The 21,875-nt window shown below is 38.2% G+C and overlaps 1 long non-coding RNA gene across 1 annotated transcript; it reads right to left on the bottom strand.

Moving 5' to 3' along the window:
- Nucleotides 1–5,514: 5,514 nt before the first annotated feature.
- Nucleotides 5,515–16,984, bottom strand: LOC133540359 (uncharacterized). The gene is made up of 3 exons (XR_009803609.1): nucleotides 16,825–16,984; nucleotides 5,758–5,993; nucleotides 5,515–5,672 (listed from the first exon to the last, which is right to left on the bottom strand). It is a non-coding gene; the product is annotated as an uncharacterized LOC133540359 (long non-coding RNA).
- Nucleotides 16,985–21,875: the final 4,891 nt, after the last annotated feature.

Raw genomic sequence — 21,875 nt, 5'->3', positions numbered from 1 at the left:
GTCGAGGCGGATCAGCAGCGCAGAGATGTCCCCAGCCGATACACAGGCAAGCAGTACATGGCCACCGGATCGGACCGGACCCCCTCCACAGGGGAGAGTGGGACATAGAAGAAAAAGAAAAGAAACAGCAGATCAACTGGTCTAAAAAGGGAGTCTATTTAAAGGCTACAGTATACAAATGAGTTTTAAGGTGAGACTTAAATGCTTCTACTGAGGTGGCATCTCGAACTGTTACCGGGAGGGCATTCCAGAGTACTGGAGCCCGAACGGAAAACGCTCTATAGCCCGCAGACTTTTTTTGGGCTTTGGGAATCACTAACAAGCCGGAGTCCTTTGAACGCAGATTTCTTGCCGGGACATATGGTACAATACAATCGGCAAGATAGGATGGAGCTAGACCGTGTAGTATTTTATACGTAAGTAGTAAAACCTTAAAGTCACATCTTAAGTGCACAGGAAGCCAGTGCAGGTGAGCCAGTACAGGCGTAATGTGATCAAACTTTCTTGTTCTTGTCAAAAGTCTAGCAGCCGCATTTTGTACCAACTGTAATCTTTTAATGCTAGACATGGGGAGACCCGAAAATAATACGTTACAGTAGTCGAGGCGAGACGTAACAAACGCATGGATAATGATCTCAGCGTCTTTAGTGGACAGAATGGAGCGAATTTTAGCGATATTACGGAGATGAAAGAAGGCCGTTTTAGTAACGCTTTTAATGTGTGCCTCAAAGGAGAGAGTTGGGTCGAAGATAATACCCAGATTCTTTACCGTGTCGCCTTGTTTAATTGTTTGGTTGTCAAATGTTAGAGTTGTATTATTAAATAGAGTTCGGTGTCTAGCAGGACCGATAATCAGCATTTCCGTTTTTTTGGCGTTGAGTTGCAAAAAGTTAGCGGACATCCATTGTTTAATTTCATTAAGACACGCCTCCAGCTGACTACAATCCGGCGTGTTGGTCAGCTTTAGGGGCATGTAGAGTTGGGTGTCATCAGCATAACAGTGAAAGCTAACACCGTATTTGCGTATGATGTCACCTAGCGGCAGCATGTAGATGCTGAAGAGTGCAGGGCCAAGGACCGAACCCTGGGGAACTCCACACGTTACCTTAACGTAGTCCGAGGTCACATTGTTATGGGAGACACACTGCATCCTATCAGTAAGATAAGAGTTAAACCAAGACAGGGCTAAGTCTGACATACCAATTCGTGTTTTGATACGTTCTAATAAAATATTATGATCGACGGTATCGAAAGCAGCGCTAAGATCGAGGAGCAGCAACATAGATGACGCAGCAATAGATCATTAGTCATTTTTGCGAGGGCTGTCTCCGTCGTGTGATTTGCCCTGAAACCGGATTGAAAGGTTTCACATAGATTGTTAGACGCTAAGTGTTCATTTAACTGCTCCGCAACAATTTTTTCGAGGATTTTTGAAATAAAGGGAAGGTGAGACACCGGTCGGTAGTTTACCATGAGGTCAGGATCGAGGTTAGGTCTTTTAAGAAGAGGATTAATAACCGCTTTTTTGAATGCTAGGGGAACAGTGCCCGAGGAAAGTGATAAGTTTATAATATTTAGCACTGATGGACCTAATAGTACAAAGAGCTCCTTGATCAGTTTCCCAGGAAGAGGGTCAAGTAAACATGTTGTTTGTTTTATTCCATTTACACGTTGTAACAATTCCTCTAATGTTATTTCCTCAAAACGAGAGAAACTATTTTGGAGGGCAGTATCCGCCGTATATACAATCGTGTCAGTGTTAATAGAACCCCGTTGTAGCTGGGACGCATTGTCTTTAATCTCCTTTCTAATGACTTCAATTTTCTTACTAAAGAATTGCATAAAGTCATCAGCTGAGTGGGTGGAGCTACTGGAAGGAGTCCCTTGTTGGGTTAGCGATGCTACCGTACTAAACAAAAATTTAGGATCGTTTTTATTACGGTGGATGAGATTTGAGTAATAATTAGCTTTAGCTAAGGTAAGCATGCGTTTATAAGTTATTAAACCATCACTAAATGCTTGATGGTGCACCTCAAGTTTAGTCGTGCGCCATTTGCGTTCCAGCTTTCTGCATAATAATTTCTGAGCTCTAGTTTCTTCTGTAAACCACGGGGTGCGCTTTTTTGGAGCCTTTTTTAACTTTAGCGGTGCTATGTTATCAATGGTTTCGCGCAGGGCGTCGTTAAAGTTGTTAGTGAGGTTATCAATAGAGCCCACATACTTTGGGAATGGTGCCATTACCGAGGGCAGTAGGTCAGCAAGAGTTGTCGTTGTGGCCGTATTAATGTTGCGGCTGCTATAGCAGTTATTATTATTATTAGTTTGACGAACATGCGTCTGAATCTCGAATTTTATAAGGTAATAATCGGACAATACTTTAGTATACGGGAGTATCGTAACTTTGGAAGCAGTGATACCCCTGACAAGCACTAGGTCTATCGTATTACCGTTGCGATGCGTGGGTTCATTTATTATTTGTGTGAGACCACAGCTATCAATTATAGTCTGGAGCGCTACGCACGGTGGGTCCGATGGGGTATTCATATGGATATTAAAGTCCCCCATTATGATTATATTATCGGCGTGTGTCACTAGATCAGCAACGAACTCTGAGAATTCATTGATAAAGTCCGAACAGGGCCCTGGGGGGCGGTAGATAACAGCCAGGTGTAGAGGCAGCGGTGTGACAGACCTCATAGTAAGCACCTCAAACGATTTATATTTATTATTTATGTTAGGACTAAGGTTAAAGTTTTCGTTGTATATTAGTGCGACCCCCCCACCCCTTTTAAGCGGACGGGCAATATGCGCATGTGTAAAGTTAGGAGGACATGCCTCATTTAGCGCAAAAAAGTCGTTTGGTTTAAGCCAGGTTTCACTGAGACCGATGACGTTAAGATTGTTGTCTCTGATGATATCATTAACTAACAACGTTTTGGGAGACAATGATCTTATGTTTAAAAAACCTATATTATAGGTAGTGGGCTGTTTTAGGGAATTTTTGATCAAATTATCCGTAGTAGCAATATTAATAATGTTGTGTTTATTATGCCCAGTGCATTCAGTATAATTACGACCATATCTAGGAATTGATACGACGGGAATGTTCCGACTGTTTGCTTGTTGCTTTGATAAACTGCACGCATCATGGTTAGCCTCCTCAGTAACGGGGATTTTCCGATTGTTTGTTGCTTTGATAAACTGCACGCATCATAGTTAGCCACCTCAGTAAAACACATGTCCAACTCTGAAACACTCAAAGCAGAAAAAACTTGTTCTAATTTAACTGACTCCTTACCCAGACCAGTAGTCTCGCATCCTTTATTTAAATCCGTCTTCAGGGTGGAGGGGAGTGGTGTTCTGTGGGGATTAGCCTTCTGCTTTGTTTTTAGCCCCGCTCGACATCCGCGTTTCCGATCACACCGCTGGCGTCTGCTCCGTAGACGGCCCCCGCTGCTACAAGACTCCGCTGCTTCACAGGCCGCTGGATGTAGCCGCCGACGTATCCCCATGCTAGTTAGCATGTTTAGCACGCCCGCGTCTATCAGTCCAAAACGGCCCGATATGTCCACATCCAGAAGTGTCTGGCGGTCGTACGTGATCACGGAGTGACCACGATGCGAGCCAGCCATGAAGTCTGCAGAACTGTCCGGCATTTCCGCCAAATGTTCCATCTTTAGCAAACCACCGTAACATTTGACAACCAATCAATTACACACCCATTTAATACCACCATAACATGTGACAACTAGGGGTGTAACGCTACACAAAAATGTTGGTTCGGTACATACCTCGGTTCAGAGGTCAGAGTTCGGTTCATTTTCGGTACAGTAAGAAAACAACAAAATATAATTTTTTTGATTTAACACATTTGATAAATCTTCCACCAAAAATATTTTTCTTTGTGGAATATTTGATGTTTAGTAAATCGGAAACTTGGATAGGTCAATAATTCATTATATTAATTTTTATTCAATATTATGTTTTGAGCAATGACAGTTTGAAAGAAAAAAAAACAGCTTTGTTTTATTAATTAGTCAACATTGCAACTTTTTCTAAATTACATTTAGCCTTTAAGCTTTTTTATTTCACTTTTGTTTATGTTTATTTTAATAGTATTTTTAGAATGTGCCATGGGCCTTTAAAACATTAGCTGTGTTCCGCAAATGGCCTCCGGGGCACACTTTTGACACCCCTGCTATATAGATAACAAAAAGTGATAAATGTATGTGTAAAAAGCAGAGCCTGGCGACGCATGCGCGTTTATCATAACTCTCTCACTCTCTGTCTCTGGCCCGCCCTCACCAATGTTAACGCTGCATGCACCACTTTTTTGTTTTTAGCCCCTTTAACCCTGAACGTACATTGAAAATACACGCAACCATAACTTAAAATGCCGGACATTTGAGGCATTTAAGAAACTCCACCTGGACAGCTCCGCAAAGAGGACTTATCCCGTGAAAAGTGGAGGTGTGGTCAGTCTATCTACCAGTCGTTGCTAGCATGCTGTGTGTTGTTTTTTTTTGATCGATTGAAACTTTTATTAGTAGATTGCACAATACAGTACATATTCCATTCATCACCCGAATACGTTTTTCAACTTGTTTAAGTCGGGGTCCACGTAAATGAATTCATGGTGCCTCGGTGTGCATTGTTTACACAACGTGCGATGCGCTACTTATATGTCCGTGTCGTTCAGTTCACCTCCGAACCAAACCGAAATCCCGTACCGAAGCGGTTCAATACAAATAGACGTACCGTTACACCCCTAGTGACAACCAAATAATTCCACACCTATTTGATAAGACCACCGCGACATTTGACAACCAAACATTTATCCATATATTTAATACCACCGTAAAATTTGAGAAGCAAACAATTCCACACCCACTTAACACCACTGTAACTTTTGACAGACAATTCCACACCCATTTAATAACACCACCATAACAATTTGACAACCAAACAATTACACAAAGCTACTCGATAAAGAATCTGGATATTATCTTCAACCCAACTCTCTCGTTTGAGTCACACATTAAGAGTGTAACCAACACAACTTTCTTTTCAGTCACATTAGGAGTGTAAAACAGCCTTCTTTCATCTCCGTAATCTCCCTGAAATATGTCCTATTTTGTCCACTAGAGACTCTGAAATCATTATTCATGCGTTATTTACATCTCTCTACATTACTGTTATCTATTTTTTTCAGGCCTCCTTTTGTCTAGCATTAAAATATTAGTTGGTACAAAATGCAGCTGCTATACTTTTAACAAGAAAGTTTGATCATATTACACCTATACTATAGTGTTGTTGCGGTGCATGGTGTAAGAATGATAACATGAATGAACAAATGAATGACAAAATAAGTAAGATTGTGTGACAGAACAGCGGGAGAAGAAGACTGCAGAGAGACGATGATGTTAGCTGCCAGCGTGTTTATTGACAACTCAGTATGTGAGTGCAGTGTGTGATTACCTTAAAGAGATGGAGTGTAACTATGTGTAAGTATTATCTGAGCGTGGTCACCAGAGGGTGTTGAGTGTGCGTGTTGAGATAGAGGTGGAAGTCCAAAAGAAGAAAAAGGATTGGACGTCAGAAGGCAGGAGCGAGGTCTTGGTCCAGGGAGGCAAGAGGGAATCCAAAGGGGGTCCAGGTAGACGACGAGGAAGCTGGAGGACGACACAACACAAAAGACCGTAAACACGACAGGAAGGGAACACAGGGAGCGAGAAGGCTGGAGATGTGTTGGCTTACTGTACTGGTAGGAGAAACTACGTTCTGGCACCGGATCTCAAGACGCGCTGGATTATGAAGGCTGGTTGCTCATCACGGGCAGGTGTGTTGATTGCAGATCTCTTGCAGAAGCACACCCGCAGCGGAGAGGGAACACCTGTTGATGTGCTCCGCCATGCACTCAGTCCGCACAGCAGGAGGAGAAGCAGGAACGTGACCCATAACACATTGTGTAAGACTTGTGTACTGTTGTAGCGCTGCAGGGTGTAAGAATGAGAAATTAGTCACATGAATGAATACATGGATAACATTAGGTAAGAGTGTTGCATTGCATAGTGGAATAAACCAATTTTGACCTTGTAGATATCAAAAACTGAGGAAACAAACACCATGAGGACACAAATTATATACATATTGACTTTGTATTGTAGATAACCAGACTCCAAAATTGACCTTGTAGATATGAAAAACCATGATGACAAATTAAATACATATTTAACATGTATTGTCGATGACAAGACCCCTAAAATTGACCTTGTAGAAAACAAAAACCATGAGGACACAAATTAAATACATACTAACCTTTTATTGTAGAAGACCAGACTCCTTAAAATTTACCTTGTAGATAACAAAAACCATGACAAAGGAAATACATATTGACCTTGTATTGTAGATGACCAGACCCCCAAAATTGACCTTGTAGATAACAAAAACCACGAGACACAAATAAAATTCATATTGACCTTGTATTATAGATAACCAGACCCCCAAAATTGACCTTGTAGATAAATACCATGGAAAAATATACATATTTACTTTGTATTGTAGATAACCAGAGCCCCCCAAAATTGACCTTGTAATTAATAGAAACCATGACAAATGAAATACATAGTGACCTTGTATTGTAGATGACCATACGTGCAAAAGTGACCTTGAAGATAAAAAGGACACAAATTAAATACAAATCGAACTTGGATTGTAGATGACCAGAACCCCAAAATTGACCTTGTAGTTAATAGAAACCATGACGACAAAATACATAAACTTATTGTAGATATCAAAAACATTAAAACAAAGGCCAAACCCTAACCCTAAAAAAAAAAAAGTCCCGAAATACATACCAACCTTGTAGTAACAAAAACCATGACAAATATAATACAAATTTACCTTGTATTGTAGGTGACCAGATTCTTTAAAATTGACCTTGTAAATAACAAAAAACATGACAAATTACATATTGACTTTGTAGTTTAAAAAACCATGACAAAAAAAAATACATATTGACCTTGTATTATAGATGATCAGACACCCCCCAAAATTGACCTTGTTGTTAATAGAAACCATGACACAAATAAAATATACATTGACCTTGTATTAGAGGATATCAAAAACCATGAGGAAACAAAAACAATGACAATATACGTACTGACCGTGTAGTTAAATACAAATTTACCTTGTATTTTTGATGCCCACACTCCTTAAAATTTACCTTGTAGATAACAAAAATCATGACAAATTAAATACATATTGTAGGTGACCAGATTCTTTAAAATTGACCTTGTAGATAAAAAACATGACAAATTACATATTGACTTTGTAGTTAAAAACCATGACAAAAAAAATACATATTGACCTTGTATTATAGATGATCCCACACCCCCCAAAATTGACCTTGTTAATAAAAACCATGACAAGTTAAATACATACTGACCTTGTAGTTAAAAACAATGACACAAATAAAATACAAATTTACCTTGTATTGTAGATGAACAGACTCCTTCAAATTGACCTTGTAGATAACAAAAAACATGACAAATGAATTACATATTAACCTTGTATTGTAGATATCAAAAACCATGAGGAAAAAAAAAAAAGGCCCAAATACATACCGACCTTGTAATAACAAAAACCATGACAAATAAAATACAAATTTACCTTGTATGGTAGAAGACAGGACTCCTTCAAATTGACCTTGTAGACAACTAAATCCATGGACACTAATTAAATACAAATTTACCTTGCATTGTACATGACCAGAGCCCCCCAAAATTGACCATGTAATTAATAGAAACCATGACAAATGAAATACATATTGACCTTGTATTGTAGATGACCAGACCCGCAAAAGTGACCTTGAGGACGAAAAGGACACAAATTAAATACAAATCGAACTTGGATTGAAAATGACCAGAACCCAAAATTGACCTGGTAGTTAATAGAAACCATGATGACACAAAATAGACGAATTGTAGATATCAAAAACATGAGGAAACAAAAAACAAACTAAATACATACTGACCTTTTGTTGTATATGACCAAAACCCCGCAAATTGACCTTGTAGTTAACAAAAATCATGACGAATAAAATATTTACCTTGTATTGTAGATTACCAGACTTCTTAAAATTGACCTAATAGATAACAAAAACCATGACAAATGAAATACATATTAACCTTGTATTGTAGATATCAAAAACCATGAGGAAACAAAAAAAGGCCCAAAATACATACCGACCTTGTAGTAACAAAAACCATGAGAACAAATAAAATACAAATTTACCTTGTATTGTAGAAGACAAGACTCCTTAAAATTGACCTTGTAGACAACAAAATCCATGGACTCTAATTAAATACAAAATTTACCTTGTATTATAGATGACCTGACATCTTAAACTTGACCTAATAGATATTAACCTTGGATTGTAGATATCAAAAACCACGAGGAAACAAAACAAAAAAAGCCCAAAATACATACCAACCTTGTAGTAACAAAAACCATGACAAATAAAATACAAATTTACCTTGTTATGTAGATGACCAGATTCTTTAAAATTGACCTTGTAGATAACAAAACACATGGCAAATTAAATATTGACTTTGTAGTTAAAAACCATGAGAAAAAAAAAGACATATTGACCTTGTATTAGAGATGAGACACCCCCCAAAATCGACCTTGTTGTTAATAGAAACCATGACACAAATAAAATATACATTGACCTTGTATTGTAGATATCAAAAAACATGAGGAAACAAAAACAATGACACAATATACAGACTGACCTTGTAGTTAAAATACAAATTTACCTTGTATTTTTGATGCCCACACTCCTTAAAATTTACCTTGTAGATAACAAAAACCATGACAAATGAAATACATATTGACCTTGTATTGTAGATATCACAAACCATGAGGGAAAAAAAAAACAGTGACACAGGTTAAATACATACTGACCTTGTAGTTAAAAACCATGACACCAATTAAATACATACTGACCCTGTATTGTAGAGGACTATCCATCCATCCATCCATCCATTTCCCACCGCTTATTCCCTTTTGGGGTCGCGGGTTAGGGTTGACTTTGAAGATGAAAACCATTACAAAAAAATACATTTACCTTGTATTGTAGATATCAAAAACCATGAGGAAACAAAAACAATGACACAAAACCCCCCACAAATTGACCTTGTAGTTAACAAAAACTTTGGTCATCTACAATACAAGGGAAATATGTATTTTATTCGTCAAAGTTTTTGTTAACTACAAGGTCAATTTGTGGGGGGTTTTGTGTCATTGTTTTCCCATGGTTTTTGATATCTACAATACAAGGTCAATATGTATTCTATTTGTGTCCTAATGGTTTTTGTTTACTACAAGGTCAATTTTGGGGGGGAAGGGGAGTCTGGTCATCTACAATACAAGGTAAATATGTATTTTATTTGTCAGACTCCCCTTCCCCCCCAAAATTGACCTTGTAGTTAACAAAAACCATGAGGACACAAAATACATATCGACCTTGTATTGTAGATATCAAAAACCTTGAGGAAACAAAAACAGTGACACAAGTTACATACTGACCTTGTAGTTAAAAACCATGACACAAATAAAATACTAATTTACCTTGTATTGTAGATGAACAGACTCCTTAAAATTGACCTTGTAGATAACAAAAACCATGACAAATGAAATACATATTGACGTATTGTAGATATCAAAAACCACGAGAAAAAAAAAAAGGCCCAAAATACATACAGACCTTGTAATAACAAAAAACATGAGAACAAATAAAATACAAATTTACCTTGTATTATAGATGACACCCCCCAAAATTTACCTTGTTAATAGAAACCATGACACAAATAAAATATACATTTACCTTGTATTGTAGATATCAAAAACAATGACAAACCCCCACAAATTGACCTTGTAGTTAAAAACTTTGGTCAATATGTATTTTATTCGTCAAAGTTTTTGTTGACTACAAGGTCAATTTGTGGGGGGTTTTGTGTCATTGTTTTTGATATCTACAATACAAGGTCAATATGTATTTTATTTGTGTCCTTATGGTTTTTGTTAACTACAAGGTCAATTTAGGGGGGGGGGAGGGGAGTCTGGTCATCTACAATACAAGGTAAATACATATTTTTTTCGTCAGACTCCCCTTCCCCCCCAAAATTTACCTTGTAGTTAACAAAAACCATGAGGACACAATACATATCGACGTTGTATTGTAGATATCAAAAACCATGAGGAAACAAAAACAGTGACACAAGTTAAATACATACTGACCTTGTACTTAAAAACCATGACAAATAAAATACAAATTGACCTTGTATTGTAGATGAACAGACTCCTTAAAATTGACCTTGTAGATAACAAAAACCATGACAAATGAAATACATTTTGACGTTATATTGTAGATGACTAGACCCCCAAAATTGACCTTGAAGATAAAAAAATAAAAAAATACATAGACCTTGTATTGTAGACCAGACCCCACAAAATTGACCTTGAAGAAAAAAAAAAAAATTGTTATTTTCAATTATTGCGCCCACACAAGGAACCATTACATCAGCCTGGGGTGCAGCCTGAGTGGAGAAACAAAAAAAAAACAGGGACACAAAGGAATTTAGAACAAACATTTAAGACACATGAACACAAATCAAGTCATTTGCGGCAAAGAGGTGAGTTTTAAGCTGTGCTCTAAAAGTGTCCAGAGTGGTGGCTTACTTGACTTTCAGGGGGAGCTTATTCCATAGGCCAGGTACCATCATTGAAAATGCACGGTCTCTCTTTGTCACTAGGTTTGACTGTGGGACCTTCAAGGTCATCTGGTTGTCAGATCTGAGGCAACGACCAAGCCTGGAGCTGGTAGGTTGGTCCAGGAGATGTTTGATGTAAGCTGGGGTAAGACCACGGAGCGCTTTGAAGACATACGTAAGGATCTTAAATTTCACTCTGTGCTTCACCAGGAGCCAGCAAAGGGAGGAGAGGATGGGAGAAATGTGTTCCCTCATTTTTGTGCCTGTCACCAGCATTTTGTAGCAACTGCATGCTATATATGGTCTTGTCAGTGACCCCAGCATGAACACGACCCTCTAAGTCACTGGGGGAGAGGACATACTTGATCTTGGCTATTGTGCACAGTTGGGGGGTTGGAGTTCCCGAACAGAAGAATTTCACTCTGTCATTGAGCTGCAGGAAATTTTGACATCCACTTTATGTCCTGCAAGCAGTCCTTCAAATGGTCCAGTCCAGAGGGATCGTCTGTCTTGAGTGGAAGATAGATTTAGTATCATCAGTGTAGCAATGAAAGGAAATTTTATGGCGATGAATGACTTGGCTGAGGGAGAGCATGTAGATTGAGAACAGGATGGAACCCAGTATTGAGCCCTAGGGACCCCACAGGTGAGGTTGGCACAGCGGGAGGAATGTTTGGCTCTGTTCACAGAGAAGGTTCCGTTGTTGATGGAGGACGTAAACCAGCACAGGGCTATGTTAGTGATGCCAACCTCTTATTTCCCCAGATACACAATAAATCCAACATTGGCCGGCCACCCACACACACACACACACACACACACACACACACACACACACACACACACACACACACACACACACACACACACACACACACACACACACACACACACACACACACACGCAGCAACTATCACCCCGCCTCGGGTGACGGTAATGTAACTATTGTAAACCAGACTTTCAAACCAAGGATGGCACAACATTTATTTAAACCCCAAAATGTCAAAAGATGAACAACAACAACAAGAAAGCCAGCACCAACATCTCTGCAGATGTTTGGTGATGCATGGAGAGCTAAGAACCTTTTGTAAATACATCTTACATAAAGCATCACAAGTGCAAAAATATTCACAGCGTACTTTTCAGCTTGGAGATCACAACTTTGAAATGTCCCAACACCCAGCTTTTGACAACCATAGTAGGGCCAAATCAGTGAGGGCAGGTGTGTTCACCTGTAGCAAACACTCAGCCCCACCTTCATTCATCCATCCATCCATTCATTTCCTACCACTTATTTCCTTTGGGGTCACTGATACCTATCTCAGCTACAATCAGGCCGGAAGGCGGTGTACACCCTGGACAAGTCACCACCTCATCACAGGACCAACTTAACATCACAAAACGAAAATGCTACGCCCACCCTTCTTTCTTTCTTTCTCTAACCCTACTTTGGTCATGTGCAATATGTTTTCATAACATGGTCACTACAGCCTACTTTGTCTTGTTATATTCTTATTTTACTGAGATATATATATAATTTTTAATTTTTTCCCCCATTGTTGATTTTTATTTGTTGTTCTTATTGTAATGTTTCCCTATTGTGTTTCCATTTAAACCCCCATTTTTTACTTTTATTCAAATTGATCTCAACTCTGTACACTGCTGCTAGAATTTAAAATTTCCTGAAGAAATCAATAAAGTACTATCTATCTATGTTGACATTCATGAGATGCCTTCATGAAATTTATCTTTATCTCAGGACAAAAATAAACACTCCAAAACATATACATATGGAGCCTATGTATTATAAATGCTCATTGACATGCTCCACACGTATGTATTATAAATGCTCATTGACATGCTCCACACATATGTATTATAAATGCTCATTGACATGCTCCACACGTATGTATTATAAATGCTCATTGACATGCTCCACACGTATGTATTATAAATGCTCATTGACATGCTCCACACGTATGTATTATAAATGCTCATTGACATGCTCCACACGTATGTATTATAAATGCTCATTGACATGCTCCACACATATGTATTATAAATGCTCATTGACATGCTCCACACATATGTATTATAAATGCTCATTGACAAGCTCCACACGTATGAATGTATGTATTGTTAATGCTCATTGACAGACTCCACATGCATGTATGTGTTGTTAATGCTTATTGACATGCTTGACATGACATACAAACATGTCAAGCCTGTCAATGAGCATCAACAATACATGTCAAGCATGTAAATGAGCATAAACAATACACACATTCATACATGCCGGGCCTGTAAATGACCATAAACAATACATACATGTCGGGCCTGTAAATGACCATGAATAATACATACATGCCGCGCCTGTAAATGAACATGAATAAGACATACATGCCGCGCCTGTATACGAGCATAAACAATACATACATGCCGGGCCTGTATACGAGCATAAATACATACATGTCAGGCCTGTAAAAGAGCATAAAACACTACATACATAAACATTGGCGTCGCACACGACCAACGCCAAACCAATTAGTCCGCCCTGAGATGGGTAGGTTTTGAGTTCAAACCCCGCCTGAGTCATACTAAAGACTATAAAAATGGGAGCCATTACCTCCCTGCTTGGCACTCAGAATCAAGGCTTGTAATTGGGGGTTTAATCACCCAAATTTATTCCCTAGCTCAGCCACCACTGCTGCTCACTGCTCCCCTCACCTCCCAGGAAGTGATCCAGGGTGAGGAGTCAAATGCAGACAATTTTGCCACACCTAGTGTGTGACAATTATTGGTACTTGAACATTGGCCTCAGACTACCAACGCCAAACCAACATTAGCCTTGTCGACGACCGTCAGGAACAAGAGTGAAGCGTCTTGCTCAAGGACACAACGTACAAGACGAGGTCAATAGAAGGTGGGAATTGAACCAGGAATTAAAACTAGGGGAGACAGGACCTTCTCTGTGGTCGGCCCTAAGCTGTGGAACACTGTGCCCCTCCATACTCAAACTGCTCCCGCTGTGGAGTGTTTTAAGTCTCGTCTTAAGACCCATTTTTATTCTTTGGCTTTTACCACAACGTGAGTTGTGTGGTCAGAAAATACAATCCTTTAAGTTTACAATTCAGAAAGTTTTATGAAGCCTAATTGTAAGCACACTACCACAAAACACAAATTGCTACCCTCCAATGTTATGAACATTTTTTACAGTTGCATTGTATTGAAAATGAGGACATAGCAAAACATTTATTCCTCTAGTGGGAAAATATATACATAGAATAAAATGTACTTTATTGATCCTTGGGGTATATTCAACACCACAGTTCGCTCACAAACTATGATAATAATATTATATATATATATATATATATATCATTGTGAGCGAACTGTGGTGTTGAATTTCCCCCAAGGATCAATAAAGTACATTCTATTCTATGTATATATTTATTATTATTCATTTAATTTTTTTGTTTTTATTCAGTCATTGGTGGAGCTTAAGATAGTATTCGAATGTTGTTTTTAATATTGTTGTGCCGCACTTTGGAAACATTTTGTTTAAATGTGCTATATACGGTAAATAAAGTGGATTGGAGGAATCCACAGGTTGCTGGCACGGTCACTCTACCAACCACACAGTCCACAAAATAAACCAAAAAAACATTGACTTTGTATAGGACATATACTAATAAATAGGGCTGTGAATCTTTGGGTGTCCCACGATTCAATATCGATTCTTAGGGTCGCAATTGGATTATAATTTGATGTTTTCTATTCAACGCAATTCTCAATTCACAACAATATTTTTCCAATTCAAAAGGATTGTGTATTCATTCAATACATAGATTTCAGCAGGATCTACCCCAGTCTGCTGACATGCTAGCAGAGTAGTAGCTTCAAAAAAAAAAAAAAAGCTCTTATAATTGTAAAGGACAATATTTTATCAACTAATTGCAATAATGTAAATTTGTTTGAACTGTTAAACGTACCAAAAATATGACTTATTTTATCTTTGTGAAAACATTGGACACAGTGTGTTGTCCAGCTTATGACATGCCTTGCAAGTGTAAGCCACTGTGACACTATTCTTTTTTATTATTTTTGTAAATGTCTAATGATAATGTCAATGAGGGATTTTTAATCACTATGCTGAAATCATAATATTGATACTGTTAATCATTTTTGTTTCACTACTTTTGGTTTGTTCTGTGTGGTGTTTGTGTCTCCTCTCAATTGTTCTGTTTATTGCAGTTCCGAGTGTTGCTGGCTCAGCTTTGGAATTAGATTGCATTGTTATGGTGTTGCTGTGTAGTGGTTTGTTGGGTTGATTAATTTAAAAAATATATATTTCTTTTTTTAGTCGATTTCTCTAAAAATGAGAATTGATTCTGAATCGCACAATATGAGAATCGTGATTCTAATTCGAATTGATTTTTTCCCCACACCCCTACTAATAAATATTAAAATCTATAAAGCGCACACACACACACACACACCAAAAAGCAGCAACTATCACACCCCGCCTTGGGTGAAGGTCACGTAAGCATTGTAAACTGGACTTTCAAACCAAGGACGGCAAAACATGCAGTTTAACACTTTAACATTTATTTAAACCCCAAAATGTCAAAGGTGAACAACAACAAGAAGAAGAAAGCCAGCACCAACATCTCTGCAGATGTTTGGTGATGCATGGAGAGCTGACAACTTTATGTAAATACACCTTAAACAAAGCATCACAAGTGTAAAAGTATTCACAGCGGACTTTTCAGCTTGGAGAACCCAACTTTGAAATGTCCTTCTAAACACCCAGCTTTTAACAACCATAGTTGGACCAAATCAGTGAGGGCAGGTGTGTTCACCTGTAGCAAACACTAATCAGTGAAGGCAGGTGTGTTCATCTGTAGCAAACAATCAGTGAGGGCAGGTGTGTTCACCTGTAGCAAACACTAATCAGTGAGGGCAGGTGTGTTCACCTGTAGCAAACACTAATCAGTGAGGGCAGGTGTGTTCACCTGTAGCAAACACTAATCAGTGAGGGCAGGTGTGTTCACCTGTAGCAAACACTCAGCCACACCTTGACTCTTAGCCAGCAGTTGAGAGCCATGGTGACTGACAGCTTGTCAGCAACTAAATGTGTCTTGTTTCTACATGTTGTGTTCCTAACATGTGCATGTTTGTCACTGACTAATAAATGTGTGTTTCTACATGTTGTGTTCCTAACATGTGCATGTTTGTCACTAAACGTGTGTTTCTACATGTTGTGTTCCTAACATGTGCATGTTTGTCACTAAATGTGTGTTTCTACATGTTGTGTTCTTAACATGTGCATGTTTGTCACTAAATGTGTGTTTCTACATGTTGTGTTCCTAACACATGTGCATGTTTGTCACTAAATGTGTGTTTCTACATGTTGTGTTCCTAACACATGTGTATGTTTGTCACTAAATGTGTGTTTCTACATGTTGTGTTCCTAACACATGTGCATGTTTGTCACTAAATGTGTGTTTCTACATGTTGTGTTCCTAACACATGTGCATGTTTGTCACTAAATGTGTGTTTCTACATGTTGTGTTCCTAACACATGTGCATGTTTGTCATTAAATGTGTGTTTCTACATGTGTTCCTAACATGTGCATGTTTGTCACTGACTAATAAATGTGTGTTTCTACATGTTGTGTTCCTAACACGTGCATGTTTGTCACTAAATGTGTGTTTCTACATGTTGTGTTCCTAACACGTGCATGTTTGTCACTAAATGTGTGTTTCTACATGTTGTGTTCCTAACACATGTGCATGTTTGTCACTAAACGTGTGTTTCTACATGTTGTGTTCCTAACACATGTGCACGTGCAGTGCGAATCAAACAATTTAAAAGCAGCAATAAAGCACACGGTAGACGCATCAAGACAAACAATAGAACGCCAGTGTAAAAGAGCAAACTGTCACAGCAACACAAACACAACTTTAAATCAGCAATAAAGCACACGGTAGAAGCATGAAGACAAACAATAGAACGCCAGTGTAAAAGAGCAAAGTATTACTCACTGCGAATAAAACCCGTCCGATCCACATCCGTCAAAAAAGAATAATGATGAAGCAGTGAAGGAGGGACTCAGGTGGAACTAAATACAACTAATTAAACGAGGAACAGGTGTGCAGACACGGAGCAGAGAGTAAAGGTGCCACAAAAGACAGAGAGCAAACAGGAAACAGTGAGAAAATAAGAGCAGCAGGACAGGAAATTATTTGAAAGACAGGAAAAGCAAACATGATCAAAGTGTCAGTAGCACTTCTGACACATCTATATATATATTAGACCAGGGTCTCAGACACGTGAGATCTTATTTTGCGGCTCCCACGCTAATATGAAAGTTGAATGTTAGTGAGAGTTTGATATGAATGGTGCTTGACAGCGTTGTGGGCGGAGCTGAAGGAATCCACCAATCACGGTGTGCTATATGGCTCTCCAACAGTGACGTCACTTGTGTGACGCAGGCAGAGACAGGTTTGAAATAAAGTTGAAATCGATGATGCTGTGTTCCAAATTTAAGTTATTAAATGAATCTGAATGAGCCTATGGCTTTGTACTTTGTTTATTATGTATTCATTTATTTGTATTCTATTTTTATTTTGAATTTACAACCCCCTGGTGCTGTTTTGTACTGTTTTCATAATGTTTTGTAATGTTTTATATTGTTGTTGGACTTACTGTTTGTAATTGTGGAAATTTATAAATAGACATTAAAAAAAGGTTGGAAATAAAGTTGAAAATGATGATGCTGTGTTCCAAATTTAAGTTATTTAAGGAATTTGAATGAGCCTCTTTGTACCTGCTTTATTATATATATATATTTTTTTGTATTCTATTTTTGTTACTTTGAATTTACAACCCCCTGCTGCTGTTTTTAATGTTTTGTAATGTTTTATACTGTTTTGAACTATTTTGATTATTGTTTCTCATCTGTTTATTGTTAAAATTTATAAATAAACATTAAAAAAAAAAGTTTGAAATAAAGTGGTCCTCGTGTAAAACTAGAGCCTGCGTCTTTGTTATTGTAAGCGAGAGTTTATATATGTCGCCTATACTGTATAAAAGTACAAAATAAGAAAGAAGGAGGCTGCAGTTTTACACTTTATTTAGGACCACTTTATTTACTTTCTTTCAAAAACCTCCACTCCACTCAACCTGTCACCACTTCCGCTCCTCGGGCCTTCAAAATAAGACTCCAAGGCATATACTGTAGAAGAGCTTCTAACAGGAACTTAACATCACAAAGAGGCAAGCCCATAAAAATAGGTTACATACCTCCCCTCCTACAAAAAGAAACGTCCTCGTTTCAACACAAATAACAGGATAAGTGCAAAAACAACACAGGCAGTTAAAACAAAAACAAAAACATATTAACCTGTCCCCCCAAATATACAGAGCCTCACAACACACAACAACAACAACAAAATGTAACCGATGGTTTATATATGTCACCTATACTGTGAAATATATAAAAATAATGCAACCTATTTTATGGGCTTGCCTCTTTGTGATGTTAAGTACCTGTTATAAGCTGTTATACAATATTTGCCCCGAGCTCTTATTTTGAAGGCGCTAAGAGCGGAAGTGGTGAGAGTTTGAGTGGAGCGGAGGTTTTTGAAAGAAAGTAAATAAAGTGGTCCTCGTGTAAAACTGGAGACTCCCTCGGTGTTTGTTATTTTGTACTTTTATACAGTATAGGCGACATATATAAACATCTCCGCTCCACTCATCGTGTCACCACTTCCGCTCTTAGGGCCTTCAAAGTAAGAGCTCAAGGCATATAATGTATAACAGCTTTGACCAGGAACTTCATTCATCCATCCATTTCCTACCGCTTATTCCCTTTGGGGTCGCGGGGGGCGCTGGTGCCTATCTCAGCTACAATCGGGCGGAAGGCGGGATACACCCTGGACAAGTCGCCATCTCATCACAGGGCCAACTTAACATCACAAAATGAAAGAAGCCCCGCCCCCCTTCCTTCTTTTCTTCCTACTTTGGTCATGTTGACATTGATAAGGTGTCTTCTTGAAGTTGATCTTCATCTCAGGACAAAAGTAAAGACTTCAAGTACTGCATCATCTCTTCCTTTACTAGTACTTGACAAAGTCACTTGGAAGTAGGAGTACATCAAAGTACAACACAAGTACCTTGCTGAAAATAATACTCATTATTAAATTGCACTACATTCACCTATTTGTTACCTAATGTTAATGTACAACATGTAAATTAAACATACATTTAATTATAACATTCTCTTTTCATTTCATAATATCAACATTTATTAACATTCAAATATTTAATGGTCACACATTCTGTTACTTATTACTTTTATTGATATTTATTCTTTGAAATGAAGGATTCAGTCATGTATTATTCTCAACATGACGGCGTGGCAAAGTTGGTAGAGTGGCTGTGCCAGCAATCTGAGGGTTACTGGCTCAATCCACACCTTCTACCATCCTAGTCACGTCCGTTGTGTCCTTGGGCAAGACACTTCACCCTTGCTCCTGATGGGTCCTGGTGAGCGCCTTGCATGGCAGCTCCCACCATCAGTGTGTGAATGTGTGTGAATGGGCGAATGTGGAAATACTGTCAAAGCGCTTTGGGGTAGAAAAGCGCTACACAAGTACAACCCATTTACCATTTACCATATAAGTATTACTTAGTTTTTATTGTACACAGTAGTCATTTTCTACCTTCAAGTACTTATTACAATGATTACTGTTAATAAGTGAAGGGAAAGCAGGTGCCTTGCCCAAGGACACATTGGCAGTGACTCGGATGGTAGAAGCAGGGATCGAACTTGGAACCCTCGAGTTGCTCCACCACCCAAGCCACGCTATGACTTTCCCCATTAGCGTAGTGTTACTACTATTATTGCTAGTATTACTATTCAAATGTGTTTTTTCTTCAATCTTCATCTTGGGAGTTCTTGTCCTGCAATGAAAATACAAAGAAAAAGGAACCAAAAATCCACCTTGTTTGTTATTTGTCAACCAAAGCAAAGAAAAAAAGTTATTTTTGTTGGTGTAAGAATAAACACAAGACTATTTTTTAAATATTTTTTTATTAAAAACAGTCAGAAACGTATTTTATTTGGGAGACAAAAGTGCTGACTGGACGACTTTGGTTGGACTTTTAGAACAACCATATACAAATAGAAGACTAACATTCTTTACAGTTTTTCTTTTTGTACAGTGACGTGAAAGTAAACCATGTAACAACGTGGACTGGAGTACTACCAAAGTACAGTAGTACTACTAAAGAGAGACAAGTAAATTCCTATATATATACTGTATACATATATACTGCATATATATATATATATATACACATATACATACATATATATGTATATATATATATATATATATATATATATATATACACAAGCCCCGTTTCCACATGAGTTGTGAAATTGTGTTAGATGTAAATATAAACAGAATACAATGATTTGCAAATCATTTTCAACACATATTCAGTTGAATATGCTACAAAGACAAAATATTTGATGTTCAAACTAATAAAAAAAAATGTATGCAAGTAATCATTAACTTTACAATTTGATGCCAGCAACAAGTGACAAAGAAGTTGGGAAAGGTGGCAATAAATACTTATAAAGTTGAGGAATGCTCATCAAGCACTTATTTGGAACATCCCACAGGTGTGCAGGCTAATTGGGAACAGGTGGGTGCCATGATTGAGTATAAAAACAGCTTCCCAAAAAATGCTCAGTCTTTCACACCCCTTTGTCCAGAACTGCATGAGCAAATAGTCAAACAGTTTAAGAACAACCTTTCCCAAAGTGCAATGGCAAGAAATTTAGGGATTTCAACATCTACGCTCCATAATATCATCAAAAGGTTCAGAGAATCTGGAGAAATCACTCCACGTAAGCAGCATGGCCGGAAACCAACAATGAATGACCGTGACCTTCCATCCCTCAGACGGCACTGTATCAAAAACTCACATCAATCTCTAAAGGATATCACCACATGGGCTCAGGAACACTTCAGAAAACCACTGTCACTAAAAACAGTTGGTCGCTACATTTATCAACAGCATCCAGAAACGCTGCCGGCTTCTGTGGGCCCGAAATCATCTAAGATGGACTGATGCAAAGTGGAAAAGTGTTCTGTGGTCTGACGAGTCCCCATTTCAAATTGCTTTTGGAAATATTCGACAAGGGGACAAGGGGAAGTGAACCATCCAGACTGTTATTGACACAAAGTGTAAAAGCCAGCATGTGTGATGGTATGGGGGTGCATTAGTGCCCAAGGCATGGGTAACTTACACATCTGTGAAGGCACCATTAATGCTGAAAGGTCCATACAGGTTTTGGAGCAACATATGTTGTCATCCAAGCAACATTATCATGGACGCCCCTGCTTATTTCAGCAAGACAATGCCAAGCCACGTGTTACAACAGGGTGGCTTGGTAGTAAAAGAGTGTGGGTATTTCCTGGCCCGCCTGCAGTCCAGACCTGTCTCCCATGGAAAATGTGTGGCGCATTATGAAGCGTAAAATAGGACAGCGGAGACCCCGGACTGTTGAAGGACTGAAGCTCTACATAAAACAAGAATGGGAAAGAATTCCACTTTCAAAGCTTCAACAATTAGTTTCCTCAGTTCCCAAACGTTTATTGAGTGTTGTTAAAGAAAAGGTGATGTAACACAGTGGTGAACATGTCCTTTCCCAACTACTTTGGCACGTGTTGCAGCCATGAAATTATAAGTTAATTATTATTTGCAAAAAAAAAAAGTTTATGAGTTTGAACATCAAATATGTTGTCTTTGTAGCATATTCAACTGAATATGGCTTGAAAAGGATTTGCAAATCATTGTATTCTGTTTATATTTACATGTAACACAATTTCCCAACTCATATGGAAACGGGGTTTGTATTTTATGTTTATATATTCCAATATATTTGCCCACCTAAAAAATGTTGTGTATATTCTAAGTTGTGTATCACATCCAGATGTAAATACCTGGAAATAAAAGCTGAAATGTTGATCTCTTGTCTCATATTCATCCTTTGATGTCAAACCCAAATGTTTTCAGT

This window comes from Nerophis ophidion, linkage group LG22 (assembly GCF_033978795.1).
Source record: "Nerophis ophidion isolate RoL-2023_Sa linkage group LG22, RoL_Noph_v1.0, whole genome shotgun sequence".
NCBI classification, from domain to species: Eukaryota; Metazoa; Chordata; class Actinopteri; order Syngnathiformes; family Syngnathidae; genus Nerophis; species Nerophis ophidion.
Note: the sequence above shows the minus strand (reverse complement) of the source record. Positions and strands in the feature narration are given on the sequence as shown.